This window comes from Harpia harpyja, chromosome 4 (genome assembly GCF_026419915.1).
Source record: "Harpia harpyja isolate bHarHar1 chromosome 4, bHarHar1 primary haplotype, whole genome shotgun sequence".
Classification (NCBI taxonomy): Eukaryota; Metazoa; Chordata; class Aves; order Accipitriformes; family Accipitridae; genus Harpia; species Harpia harpyja.
In genome coordinates, this window is record NC_068943.1 from 46,038,299 (window position 1) to 46,044,298 (window position 6,000).

Below are 6,000 nucleotides of genomic sequence, written 5' to 3' on the forward strand. Positions count from 1 at the left end.
ACTTTTAGCCTACTGTATTTTCTCCTGTAGCCTTAAGAAAATAACCCTGAGAGGTCAGACAAAGTTCAATCAGTCTGGTATCTTTTCTCCAAGGGTATCCAAAAGCAATTGCCTGGGCAAGAGTGTAAGAACGGAGCAAGTGTATATGATATTTTTGCAGGTACTCTCCTGTCATCCAAGTGTTTGCATCTCCTGTATTTACGGAGCCAGTGTGGTTTCTATGCATTTATTAATGATCAGTGGACTTCTTTCCCATGGAATTGAAATTGCCTAGTGTCCCCTTGAACCTAGGTCAACACCACTGAGGAACATTTAGCATCCAGTCATCCTGTGGCAAGAAGCTTTACAGCTCAATTACATGTTATGTGAACACACTCCCTGTCCTCTATCTCCTGGCATTGAAATATCAGCTATGTGCATGTGAGAAAGCAAATGCTCATTTCCAGATTTCCTAAGTGTTCAGAAGAAATTTGTGCAGAGAGGGTGAAATTGAAAAAGAGTTATTAAGAAAGTATTGTAAGGTTCATGAGCCAAATCCATCTTATTCATGTCTGAAGAGCTACAAATACTTGTGCATTTGAAGATAAGTATTTTTCAAAGTACCTTGTTGTTTTAGAGAATTTGTATGTAATATTTGTTAAAGAATATTGCTAATGAGGAAAAGGGTATGTCTAGCATAAGGGTGTTAAAGGCAAGCAAGCAAATGCTTTGTTGAAACAGAGCATAGGGCTTCAAGGTCATTCCACGGCTTCTTTCACACGGTGGAAAAAACAATGTCCAAAGTTTTCCAAGCAGTATGAAATTCTACTTTCTTCTGGAGGAAGCTTGGTGTTTGTTTCCAGCCAAATATTCCCTGCAGTTTCAGAGGTACCTTTAGAAGATAATGCCATATAATACCTTGGGTGTCAAGGGTGAGAAAGCCTAGGGGTAAGTCAGTTGATACCTGGTCCTCAAGTTTTTTTAGTCGCAGGGCAATTTGGCTGTTACGTGGTGCAGCCCCTTATCTGTCCAGTAGGATTGAAAGGACCCATTCAGCAGCAAGGGTTTTTAAAATATGGCAATGCCTTGTGAATATTTTTTTTTTTTTATCCTGTGATGAACACAAAGGCATACCAGGTAGTTATACTTTTGGAGAGTAAGTTGTATCATGGAAAGAGCAATTCTCTGTGGCATTTTGATGCATCAAAATGTAAGCATTATAAGCTCAAATTTGAATTCCAAAGTTTAAGTAAACAGAGGATGGGAGGGTGGAGATTTGCTGATTTAATACAAAGGATGGATTTTAGAAGAAGAACACGCAGGAAATTGTACTTTATGTGCTCGGCCTTTCTGTTTCATTGAGGGGGCATATCTAAGTCACAGGTCCCCACTGGCCTCTGCCATTGTTCAGACCTTTCAACCTAGCTGCAGAATACTGCTGTTCTGTTCCAGTTGAATTTACCAGCATGCTTGTAACTTGTGTTACCAACTGACCAGTGCCTTGTGCCTTTGCTAATGGTAGCAATAGCCTGAGTCTGCTAGCCCGAGGAAGCATGAGGAAGAATACATTGAAGCAACAATGAAGTGCCATTAAAGGAAAAGCTGAGTATTTTTCCCAGGCGGGTGTCTTATACTTCAGCAAAGCTGGAAAACATTAAAGTGCAATCTTTGTGCTTGCTGCCTTGCATACAAGCAGTGCATGCAGAGTGAGTGGTTGTCAAGCTGTGATTCCCTCTTGAGAGGAGCGCATGTATATAAATCACCTTTGCTTTGCAGATTTATGTGGATGGAACCTACTCACTTCAGTGGGCTTCGTGATGACTGGGGATTGGGTTGTGGGAGCAGTATCAGGATGGGCATGATGGACGCTATGTGACTGACCACTCATCAAATCTAAATTGTGACCTAGCCTTTCATGCAGGGTGTGAAAGTGACACAGAAGCAAAATGTAAAGGAAAAAGGAAGCTGTTTGGTTCTGGGCGTGAACCATGGTAGCTCCAGCATAACCTAGACTAACTATTAACCCAGCCTCACCGGGCTTTTGAGGGTTCACATACTTCTCTCTGAAGTCTGAAACATGCACTTTTGCTTTATAAGTGCTACAGTGTACCAAGCTGAAGCTCTTTTTACACACCTGCAATCTCAATGCATGTGTGCCCATGGAAGTTGTATGCAAATGTAATAGCATGGCAGATTTTACACAATGGATTTATGTACATGTAACTGCATGAAATGCATTTGGGTGGCGTTTTGTAATATGTGACACATCATGTAAGGCAATTCACTGAATTCCTGTCAGATAACTGCTCTATAGCTATCTTCAGAAATATTAAGGGAAAAGGCAGGGCCCAAATTCACATCTTTGTAATCCTGCTGACATGTAGTTGTTATTCCTCCTGATATTACCATTTCAAATGGTCAGGAGATTTTAAGTCTGCCCTTCTCTTTCTCTCTCCATCGTATTTGCCTGTCATGCCATACACTGTCTATGTAAGCAAAAGATAATCACATGGTACATACATCGGTGGAAAGTACTTTTACAAAAACTCTTTTCAGAAGTATGGGAAGTAAAGAATAAAGGTTCTGATCTAACAGTATTTCTGTAGTGTGAAAAAGAAGTTAAGTGGAAAAAAAATAACAGAAACTACGGCGACAGTGCTCTTTACACTTCCTTGATGGAGTTAGCAATATTGTCAACAGACTGTTTTTTCTAGATTGCTACAAGCAATTAATGGACTTGACTTTGAAAGAAATAAAACCCCGTAAGCACAGCATTATGAGTTCTTAAGACCACTGTGTGGTTAAAAAAGAACAATTACATGAAACCCTGAATATGTAAGAAATATAATCCATACTGTTTTGCAGTGAATTGCATGTGTAACCTATTTGACCAGTTATATTATAATCTTGTGGCTGGTTATTTATAAAACGATCAAGTTCTTTTTGACTTTGAACTCTACTTGAAGAGCAGTGATAGATGCTCCCCACATGCTGTTAGCTCTGTGGCTCCATGCTTTGGATGTGGGAAAGTCAGGCTGAGCGAGACTTCAGAATTAACATGTGAGGATGTGTTGCCTGTGTAGAAACCACCTACGGTCAACAACCGTGAAGAAAAATACCTCAGCACCGAATAGGACCCAATGCAATCCTAGCGTCTGCTTGCTTCCCTGCCCTACATCCCCGTTTTCCACTGGTTTCAAAAAGCCAGATGAAACTTATAACTGAAGGGCAATGGAAAAATATTAAGATGCAAACAGGAACGACTCCAACTTCATTCATGCCACAAAGGTTACTGTAAACCTTGCACAAAATCTACTTGCAGCGCTCAGAGGAGTATTTCTGAAAGGTTTCTAAAAAGGCTTCTTCAGGAAAGGGTGACAGACAGATCTCCCACCCTTCACTGGGAAAGACTGTTCAACATCAAGACTGGTGCCAAGAAGGAAATTTTAAGGGACTCAAGTCTTGCCATCTGTAAAAAAATGAGTGTCGTAAGAGAAAAAATAGTGTTTTCCCTCAGACAATTTGACTGAACAATCTTATTCCTTGGGGAAATGGAATGTACCTACATTATAGCCTATCTACACATCCTCCTCCTACAGTTTTCTCTGTCACTCTGTTTCCATCGTGTCTATGTGAGAGCAGTGTTCAGCATCAAACTTCTAAAAATGATCCTAGCTTCTTAGCAACTCTAAGCGCCTCTCTAGCATTTAATAACAGTTGTTTATTGGTTTGCAGTTAGTGTTTTCGAATTATAAAGTAACGCAGCCTGCATTTTTCATTTTGGAAACTCGCTTTCACCTACTCTATTTCAGAAGAGAACAGCTTAAGGAATCATTTGGTATAATGACAGATATTTTCTTTTTCTACTGTCTTTATTTACATTGCTAGGCAGTGGTGGTTACAGCAGCTACTATTGTCTCTGTTCCCTTACCGGGGTATTCACGTTCGTATTTCCTGAAGAAAAGCACCAACATGCATCTCTTACCTTCAAGCCATATGAATCTCTCGGGCAAGGGTGGCAGGACTTTGCGTCAAATATATCCAAAACGCCACAACTCTCCACCGTGGCTTTTCTCAAGCTCCCCCAGGCTTTCAGGCAGACCTTTTGGCATTCAGAATTCACACAGCAGCAGAGGAGCAAGAAGAAGAAAAAAACACCTGCCTGACCCCTGCAACCTGGGAGTCCTGCAGATGAAACTTGCCGTGGTGAACCCCACGCCGAGCTAGCACCTGCTAGAACTTCAGGAGCTCAGGGAGCGCATCGGCTTCCCGGGAAGAGGCGATTTCGGAGGAAGGCTCTCCCGCGGTAACTCGCTGTCCGTTTCCTTCAGAGCGCAGCTGGGTGGCAAAGCAGCAGCTCCGTCTCCCGCTCCCGGAGCGCGGATCTGGCGAGCCGGGGAGCAGAGCCGCCCCTTCCTCCCACGACGACAGCCCGACAACCTGTGCCCGCTCCAGCTGCCTTCGCCGGCCGCGGGGCGCGCTTTCCCGCCGCGCTCCCCTTCCCGCCTCGCCTGCCGGGGGGCCGAGTTTCCTCCCACCCCCACCGCCACCCCCCGCCGCGTCCCACCACCTCACGCCCTGGAGCAACCGGCGGCCCCTCTGCCCCCGGGGCTGCGGGACGCGGGTCCCCCGGCGGCTGCAGCACCGGGCGCCGGACAGCGGCGGGAGCGGGCCGCGGGCGGGGCGGAGCGGAGCGCGGCCCCGGGCCCGCTGGCACGCAGGCGGCCGCTCCCGCCGCAGCCCCGGGAACGGGCGGGAGCACCGGCCCCCCGCCCCCAGCGAGACCCCCGGTGGAAATGAGCCTTTGCCCGCCCTGGCCGGCCCTGCGGCCGAATGCCGGCTGCTCGGGGGATGCGGGGCAGCCCCCAGCGGGGACGGGGCAGGTGGCCGGCCGGCCCCGCACGCCCGCCCGGGCGAGTGGCCCGGGCGAGGCCCCCGCGGGGCCGGGGGTGCCCGGCAGGTTCCTCGCCGCCCCTGCATACGCCCAGCTCCACGGGGCGGGCAGGGGAAACGTGGCACGACCCTCCAGGATGGAAAGAAAAAAGGAAAGGAAAGGAGAAGGGAAAGGAAAAGGAAAGGAAGCTGGCCGTACTTGTTATTTCTACCGTAAACAGCTCGTGTGCTGCCTTGGTCGAGAAACGGGTCGCTGCCAAAGGGGGACATCACCCACCTCATTCTTCCCCGGCAGAAAAGTCCCAGCACGGTCCTGGGTATTTGCTAACCACCCAGGCTAAAATTCTCAGCAGTGCTCCTGGTTTACACGCTCTCTGTAATGGTAAATAGATCTCTTTACAATTCAAATTCCTGAAAGGGTGATGAAAGTGTAGCTGCTGTTGCAATATTTTAATATCTTCTTATAGTTTAATAGCTTTAACACTACCTAACTTTCAAAGCATTAGGATTCCACAATTTGAAGGGTGTTTCCTAAGAAAGCTTTTCTTTTTCCCAGAAATGGTTTTCTGAATGTGTTTTTCACACTACCAAATAACACTAGACAAAGAGAAAACAGAATTAAACCCATCTCTATGGTTAGGTTTTAAAAGGCCTCCATTTCTGGAGGATCTTCTACAAAGGAGTGCATCTAGAATGCTGTTTTCAACCTTTCCTGACTGTGCAACCCTAAGCATTTTACAGCAGAGCTACCGACCCCTTTAGCAGGGTACTGCATACATGAATTGCTGCGAAATGTACACACACTTGTCTTTCTGAGTCATCTTTAGCGTTAAAGTCAAACTGAATTCTCTTGAACATTCCAAGTGTTATTGAAATAGTTTCCTTTTCATCCAAGTAATGTTCCCCTGTGCATTTTGCAGTGCCAAGGTAGCCAAACGAATACCATAGCTGACACCTTTAGCACAAACCCCAGAAACAGTCACAGGAATTGCTGTAACACTGCAGTAACCTGGAAGTATTCCTCTGAAATGCTAAACTGTTCCCGGTGCCAGTGTAGGAAGCATCCAATGTTACTGTTTTGGTATAGCTAGAATACTGATTTCTCCTTGAAAGCAGGACAGGAAAGTT

General features: G+C 46.0%; 1 protein-coding gene across 2 annotated transcripts in view; it reads right to left on the bottom strand.

Annotated features, from left to right (window-relative positions):
- The window catches only part of DRD2 (dopamine receptor D2), a 34,569-nt gene extending 30,091 nt beyond the window's left edge, over positions 1-4,478 (bottom strand). For both annotated transcript variants that reach the window (XR_008235129.1, XM_052786611.1), the window contains exon 1: positions 3,965-4,478. The gene's annotated coding sequence lies outside the window, so the exon portion shown is untranslated. The remainder of the gene's footprint in view (positions 1-3,964) is intronic.
- Positions 4,479-6,000: the final 1,522 nt, after the last annotated feature.